Here is a 9,188-nt window from a genome sequence, read left to right as displayed (position 1 = left end):
GAAACCACAGAATTAAAAGATAACTTTACTATTTTTTAATTAAAATATTCTGTAAATTGAAATAAAACTCTTTAAAATGTTGCCACGTGGTGTCTGCACATAATTTAAACATCTCCTTACAAGATTATGGTCATTGATTGCTTAAGATGTGAGGAAAAATTATCAATATCTTCATTTCAGAAATTCATTAGCAGAATTTGTATTTTATTTCTCTGCAATACAACAAAGCTTTTCGTGCCTCTGTGCCTTTATTTGAATTGTAAAATACTCGAAATATTTCAAATACCTCTGCAAGCAATATGGCAGCCTGCCAAGTAAACGGCTGCATTTACCTACCTGCTAAAACTGCCAAAGACACTACACAACATTCAGGTTAATGCCCCCCTGAGAGCTAAATATAATGGCTGTTTTGTCCAGGCTACTTTTCACGTGTTTTGTTTTCCTCGAGTGTCCAGTTTAATTGAAACTAGATAGCTGCTGTCCCTCACAACATCCTGATAAATCAGGTCTTTATTGCTACTCTTGCCGTGCTTATTAAAAAGCTTTGATACGAGCATATTGTTTCTTGGGTGGTCTCACGAGCCACAAATGCACGTCCAGCCAGTGAAATGAGGTTGTTAGCATCACTGCATGAACATCTTACAACAGAGGCTTCTCAAAGAAGCATTGCTGACATGCCAACTGTCACATACTGTACCCAAGGACCGACCACAAGAACGTCGCACCCATGTGCTATTCCAGCCACCTACTGTAGCACACATTTCAGACAGGAATAAGCTGCTTGCTGAAGAAGCACACCCAAAATTTGGAAAACAAACATTACATTTTTATTTAGAAATGAGCTGACCAACATTTTTAGGTACCACGTAATATTTGTTCTTATTCCCCCACAATTTAATTTTCTACCAGTCAAGAGGAATAAAGACGCTGAAAATAACACAGCCAGGATTTATTGAGTGTATTAGGTGAGTGGGATTGCTGCAGCATACTCACTTTCCATTTTTTCATAAGCTGTAGTCTGTCAACAGGTTTAACTGTGCAGGGATGACAGACGATATAATATTTGCCTTTTCATTGCTCAAGAAGCAGGAGAGTGGCACACACTTGTGAGTTTTGATTGTCTTATGTTTTTTTTTTTTTCAAAATGTGTTTAATGACAGCTATGCGAGCATGCCGTAACGCATTCGCTGCCCCGCAGTGGAACACGGAGCCTGCCAAAGTGGTTGCGAAACCAGCCTGCGCCACGACTCTGACAGGAATTTCCCATCGCCCCATTATCAGCATCAGACAAGCTGAGTGATTGCAATTACATCTGCCCAAATGCTAAGAGCAACTGCTTTTTCTCTTTTCCCCTAAGTGAGGTATTATGAAAGGCCCCATTGTGAATCTCTGAGGTTCCTGTCTGCCCTGTAAACCAACATAGTTGGGCTGTGTAGCTTTAATGAGGCCTTAATTATGAGATTCCTCTACCTTAGTCAATGACTCATTGGGTGATGGCTTTACGCAAATCCCTCTTAGTACAGCTTCTTTAAAACAACTAAAGGATATGTTTATCAGATTTTAATCCAGACAACTGAAAGCTCTGAAGTCTTTCTGGAGTGTAAGAACTTTATAAAATGACATTAGCTGGATTTATGTAGTGTTCAAACTGCACATTGGATTACTTCTGAAACCTCTACACTGTTAAAAAAATGTCTATGTGTTTCTAAAGCCACTGATTGAATATTTCTTTATAACCAGCCTCTTTCAGTGATTGGTCAGCTATGAGGAGGTGAGAGAGGAGGTACTAAATGTCTAAGCTCTCTTTTTCCATTCGTTACTTGGCTATTTGTGGAAATTTTCATGTGAACAATGCAATGCACTATGAGTTAAAGTGAAGTCAGGCCCATCCCGCAGTTTGTTCCCCACTTTTTAAGCCTTTTTAACCAAGTATGAACAAATCTCATTATTTAAGGCGTTTGTGGCCTATGATATAGGCCTGGTCTTTGCTGCAGTTTAAAGAAATGTGTAAAAGATGCTTTGAGGGAGATTATATTCAGTGGATTCAGTATGTGGCTGCTCTAATTGTTCCAAAGCACTCTCTTCTTAACATGCACTTTTTATCTAATGACCACCAGGGAAGCAACACCTTTGATCACAAAGGAAGTCCAGTTACATGTAGGTGAATGGGTAAGCAGGGTTCGGCTCGCTCAGTCTGTACCCTCAGTAAACACTTTACTGATGAGTTTATGTTCTTATTCCCAAGTTTAATGTTTTATTGGACTCAGCATGATGTTTATTGTTAAAATTATGGTTGACAATCTAAGGTATATTTTATGAAGTGTCCAGTTGCTTTCCTGGGAGTGTGCACCATCCCTTAATTTCTCAATCAGATTCAACCCTCAACTAAATCCATTGGATTATCAGTAGTTAGTCTGTTATTTCTAGTTCAGGGAGACCACACCTGACCTTCACTGCTGCTTACAGCAATACTTTAAAGTAGATTTTAAGCAGGTTTTATGTAGTAACCTCTGTATTTGGCTGCTGAGATCTGGCAAGTCTCCCTCTCCCTGTTACTGAGCAGTACCCTCATAAAATGATGCTTCCACCACCACCTTGACAGTCAGGATAATATTAGATGACCAGTGTCCAGACGTGGTACTTGGAGTTCTACCCAAGTGTTATGTTCCTGGAAAGGGCTACCAGATGAAGGGAATAACAATAAAAGTGTCAGTAAGCTCTTTAGAACGACCCATTCGCTCACAAATGTTTGTAAAGGCAGATTACATGAGTAGGTGACTGATTTTATGCAACAGCAGTTATGGGACCGAAAAACAGTTGAATTCAAAGATCAAGAGGCATAGTACTTCTTTGCATATAGTGTATGTGTGTCATGTAAAATATGAACAAAAGAAAGGCAACACCAAATGCTAAATGCTGGAAAAAAGGATCACTCAGTGAAAGGCATATTGCTTGTCTAGCTGGAGACATTCACTGCACTACTGAAACAGGCCCACTGGGGCTGGCTAGCTCTTCTCTACAGCTTTCAAACACTGTGCTGATTGCTGAGTGAAGTCAGCTGCACTGGCTCCACAGGAGAAATGGGCTGGCACCGAGGACACATGCACACACACACACACAAATCAAAAAACAGAAAAACGGGCTGCAAAACGCTGTTTGGTTCTTACTTGTGATTTTCATCTAACATAAAGTTTGTTTGATTTGCTCTGGTGAAACTGATGTCCTTCTTAGATGCCTTTTTCTTCAAGTTCCCTTCACAAGATCTGGGTGGAAACAGCTGAGGTAGATTATTAAAAAGCAAAGTTAATTTGACTATGTGAATGGTGATCATTGCTGTAGGTCTGAAAAGTGAAAATGTCTTAAAATGCATTCTAATGGCCACCAGGGGGACAATGCCTCTGGTTGCAATAAGTTCATTTGTATGTGAGTCAGTGGGAAAATGGAATTCACCTCCCCTGATCTGCAACTTCTGCAAACACTTTCCTGATAAGTTTATGGTCTCAGTTGTTAGTTTCAGGTGTTATTAAGTACAACATGAAATCTGTTTTTTAAACAATCATCCCCATCAAGGTAAAAAAAAAGTGACTAAACCAGGGTAGGCCTACCAGATTCCCAGTCACATTCACCCACCACATCCAGTTTTTAAAACAGCAACATACCAAAAAAATTCAGCTCAGTTCTTCACAATATACCATCGTGGACATGCCCTTCGTTTATATAAAGCAGCCTATGTGTGGGGTCATGGTGCACCAACTAGGAAGTCAACTTCCAGCTGCGTTCCAGGTGGTTTGATCCCATCAAATGATGGACTCTTTACTCAGACCACATAACTGGGTCTTAATTTCAGTGGCAGATTAACTATATGCAGTGCTTTTCAACTCTAGCTGAGCTCTTCAAGGCAACTTTTTACTACAAGTCACATTCATGTATGTACATATTCATTCACACAGTGCTTTATAATAAAGTTTTCTTCAACACACACAGTATTGAAACGAAAACAATGCCAGCTTTTACGTTTTTGTGACTTGGAAACAGGAATTATTTGAAAAGTGGCAGATCAAGAATAGCAAGATAGCAGGTTATGAAGCTGCTACCAACCAAAAGATCTGGTGGTGTGACAGTAGGAAATTATAATAATAATAGTAATAAAAAAAGGACAGAGACAGATATTGGAAGCTTTGACAAAAGTCTCCGTTGCCTCTTATGCAATTTGTACCAGTGGCCAACAACTTTGAATAGTTGTGTTAGTTTCAAACTTCCACTTCACAATGATTGATGTCGGGGACATTCAGAGCTTCAGAAATGCTTTTATATTGTTGGTCTGATTTGTTCCAGTAATTTTATCATGAAGGGCTAAAGAGAGTCCTTTGGACTTCATGGTTGTTGTCCTGGCATGCAGCATGAATTCTGGGTTGTTACGTAGGCTGTATCCTTTCTAAGCTATGTGCTGTCAGTTCTGTTTGCCATGGGTGGAAGTTCAAGACATATACAAATAATAACTTAAGCAAACTGGATAAACCTGACCACACATCTTCCAAAGTTTTCAGTTTTTCCTTTTTTATATTTAAATTTATGTTTTATTGAGTGTAGATTGACAGGAAAGTTATTGGTTCTTATCAGTTTGAAAACATATCTGCAACACAGTGAAGTGTGCAAAAGGGAATGTCTAAATACTTTGTGACTGCATTGGCTGAGTGTCAACAAAAGAGAAAAATATTCTGCTGTGAGACGAGGTGTGAAAAGAATTTAGTTCCTGACTTTCAATGCCAATTTTAATCTTGATATTCTTGATAAATGCCCGAAGAGAGATAAAATGATTCTTTCTTTTCATAACACTGCTTCTTCAGGCAAAATCTCCCAAAAAACTCTGCTCTGAAGTCATTAAGGATCCACTCTCAGCCAACTAAAGTAAACTGTAGTAAAAGTATTTAGTAATGTAATGATTTGGAGCTCGTTTTGTCTCTCACTTTAGTTTGACCCTATATTGGCAACACACGTTTTTATTATCTCATGTTTTGTCTACAAATGCCAACATTTCTTATAAAGCAGGGAAATAATTCTTTCATCACTTCTAGTTACAATGAAGCATGCAATCAAGCCGAGTTATGAAAGGTGACCATAGTTGGAGTCCAAATATGAAGAGGATGTGACATTTTTGGAGAGGGGCCAGCCACCGTCCTGAACCCCATGCTTTCTGTCTTTCTTCTCTATTTGTCAGCACTTCCAAACATGGCTACCTGCGGAGAGAAACAGACAGTGAGACTCTCTTAGGGATGCCAGGCTCCTGTATATTATGTTTTTAGCATGCCTCAGATTTTTTCACAGCAGCCTAAGTAACTCCAAACAGAGCCGAGCAGTCCAAGTCCTGCTGATACCGGAGTTGCTCCAAACAAACCTGTTGCCGTGATACCGTCCTCTGAGTAGAGGCAGTGATGAAAGATAAATGCAGTGCAATGATTCTTATTATGTGCTGGTTTTCCACATTAACAGCAGCTTGCTTTCTATTAAGGTATTTTTTGTGACTTCTAAAACTTTACCAGAGTGGCTTTGCATAATTAAGCGTTAAAAATAATCCTTGTTTTTGCTAAACTGAACCTTGCTGTAGTCCTTCATCCACTTGCTGAAACAAGTAGTTTTCAATAGACTTAAAACTTTCCTTTTTGATGAAGCTTACAGTTAGGACGTGATCCTTGATCCTCGTTCGGCTGAACCGGAACCCTCCTGTGGTTACACTGCAATAGGCCTAGACTGCTTGGGGGTTCCCATGATGCTTGGGAGTGTTTCTTCTTCGCTAACCTGTTTTCTCTCTATATGTTAAAATATTACTTTATATTTAATCCGTACTATTAAACTCTGGAGCTCTTCCACTTGTGACCTCTAACTGGTCACAGAAAATGGCTACCCCTCCCTGAGCCTGGTTCTACTGGAGGTTTCTTCCTGTTAATGGAGAGTTTTTCCTTCCCACTTTCACCAAGTGGTTGGTCGCAAGGGGTGAGGTTTTGTTGAGGTTTGCTCTATATTATTGTAGGGTCTTTACCTTATAATATAAAGCACCTTATTGTGATTTGGAACTATATAAATAAAATTGAATTTAGTTAAATTTGATCACTATTTAAAGTCACAGTGTCTAAAATCAATTAAAAGTAATTTTCACTGCTAGATGAGAGTAGATTGCAGATTGCAGTCAACTGAGCTCTAGTTTTGAAGCCAAACATGTTTTGCTGTGAGTCCACTGTTTAGCTAAGCTGGGTGAGAGGTTTCCATGACTATTTACTCGGGAAGAGGCTGTAAAACCTTGTGAAAAGAATCTGATATGGGTCAGTGAGTCAGAGAAGCTCACTTCTTACTGATGACAGTGATACTGAGGTAAGTGGATTTTGATATGCTGGACTGTCAGTAAGACTGCTGTTTTTTTTGCCGCTGTTAGCCTTTGTTAGCCACTGTTAGCAGCTCTTAGCTACTGTTAGTGAAACAGTCTTTGAAGTGTATTTAACTTTGTTGAACTCTGAGACATTCTGAATAAATTCTTATACAATGTGAGAATGTAATCAAACTGTTTATCAGAGGGAAAGTGTGATTTTTAGCCTGACATTAGCTGGCATAATTTTAGCTAACTAGCTGTTGTTGTTTAGCCAGTATTCCACATTAGATGGTTTTGACAATAACTAGTTACATTTGTTTAGATATTTCACTCAGTCTGTTCCAGATGCTGCAGATTTGTCAATTTCTGCAAGTATATCATATGATATGACCGGATTATCTACCTCGTAGAAAAAAAAGGTTGTTATCTCCTTGATCATGCTTAATCATCCAGGTAAAGAAAATACCAGAATGTTGATTCTATTTATCTGGATTTAGCATTTTTAGAAAAACCCTACATCTAGATAAACAGAATCAAGTTTCTTAGGTTGCTTTGTAGTCCATGCAAATGCATAGGTGCTGATATTAACTTAAGATAACCCCAATTAAAAATCTTTGATAAATTTTAAATAAACAGAATATCAAGAGCCTTCTAGCTAGACATGAACCTATGTGTTTCTCTGACATAAATCACCAGCCAACACTTTTTTCTGACAGCACAGATGAGCTCAGCAGAAACCTGTATTTAGAGTACCACACAGGTTTGAGTCTGGCCGAAGGACATATCTCGAGTCTGAATGTGTAGACACAAACTGACACATTACTGCATAGCACTTTAATGCCTAGACCTTTCATCTCCTCCGCCTTTTGTGTTTCAGACACATAGAGGTAAGAGTAGAAAAAGACAAGTTTTTTTTTTCTAAAACCAAGTGTTCAGAGAAGTTTGAGAATCACATTAGATTCCCCTTTAAATTTTGTGAATTCTAAAGATCAGTCTCTGAAAAAAATTCCCATGTAAAACAGGTCAGCTTTTTATCAGGTTCATGCTGTTTTGAGAATTATTAAAAAGTGACTAAGGTTGAAAAACCTAGCTTACACACAGTCCAGTGAGGTTGGGGTTGTCAGCATTTCTTTTCCAAAAGGCAATACTGATTTATATAAAGTAAAAGCAGAGAACCAAACAAACGATAACTGAGTAGAAACACAGTTAAAGATAACACAACAAACTATATTACTAATGAAAAAAATTCAAACAAATATGTAAAAATTTAAATATGACCAGCTGTTATTTTGCTCTGAGAGTTCTTGAGGTTATACTTTTGGGATTTTTCAGGTTGGACAGAAATGGTCTGTGGTTCACTTCTGGCCTTGGGCTACATTTCACTCATGTTTGTGCAGACTGTCATTTCATGCTGGAAATGATTTCATGCACACTACGAATTTCTGCAAATTAAAATTATTGCCTCTTGTAACCTCTTGTTCACATTGGTATCTACCACAATTACAGCTGTTACATGGCTGGGATAGGCTCCAACACCCCTGCAACCCAGAATTGGATAACTGGAAGAAGATGGATGGATGGATAGGATACTGTAACGGTAATACATTTTTGAGAGGAAGCCAGCAAGATTAGTTTAATGCTATTTTTAATGATTTTATTAAATTAGTTCATTTTAAACTGATATATAAATGCTTACATAATTAACCTGAGCTTTGCTTAGCAGCACCTGGAGCATTCAGTTGGAACTCTAATGTGACAATTTTGTTAGACAAACACTTTTTTATTTCTGGGGATCGATATGTGACATTTCTTAATCGAAGAATTTAAACTCTGAGAATGCCAGGGTGCAGAAAATCCTCTAGCATAACACGTTCTTTCTTCATGCCAGCTGTAAGTAATATTTGATAGTAGGCTGCATGACTTTCTTTTCCATCTAGTAGTTTGGTTTTCTGCCTGGCAGTGGTAGAGGAAATTTTAAAATTCTAGCAAATATCAGGTTCTGAAAAGTATCTATTAAGAAAATGTATTTTCTTGATAGTATATTATTACTATTATTACTAATATTTTCTTTTCTATTAGAAAAATTCAGGAAAAAATATTCAGTATAAGAGCGCCTAAAATTTCCTGTATTTGTATAGCGCTTTACTAGTCCTTAAGGACCACAAAGCGCTTTACACAACCAGTCATCCACCCATTCACACACTGGTGATGGCAGCTACATTGTAGCCACAGCCACCCTGGGGCGCACTGACAGAGGCGAGGCTGCCGGACACTGGCGCCACCGGACCCTCTGACCACCACCAGTAGGCAACGGGTGAAGTGTCTTGCCCAAGAACACAACGACCGAAATAAGGAGATACAAAGGGAAATATCCCTTTGAAAAAATGTAATAATAATAATGGATTGCATTTATATAGCGCTTTTCAAGACCCTCAAAGCGCTTTACAATTCCACTATTCATTCACACACTGGTGGAGGCAAGCTACAGCTGTAGCCACAGCTGCCCTGGGGCAGACTGATAGAAGCGAAGCTACCATATCACACTATTGGCACCTCTGGCCAACACCAGTAGGCGGTAGGTGAAGTGTCTTGCCCAAGGACACAACGACCAAGACAGACAGAGCTGGGGATCGAACCGGCAAACTTCCGGTTACAAGATGAGCTTCTATACCAAACTGATCATAGCTTTGAGTAGCATAGTAGCTTTGAGGACAGCAACTTACTACAAGTGGTTACAGACCTGGTCCTCATCTTTGAAGCTACCATTTCAAAGGTAACAAGACCACAAGTTCATTGCACACGGTCACATTTTGGTCATGCTGTGGTC

This window comes from Simochromis diagramma, unplaced genomic scaffold (genome assembly GCF_900408965.1).
Source record: "Simochromis diagramma unplaced genomic scaffold, fSimDia1.1 OVJJ01000061.1, whole genome shotgun sequence".
Taxonomy (NCBI): Eukaryota; Metazoa; Chordata; class Actinopteri; order Cichliformes; family Cichlidae; genus Simochromis; species Simochromis diagramma.
The sequence above is the reverse complement of the archived record's forward strand: the minus strand, read 5'-3'. Positions refer to the sequence as shown.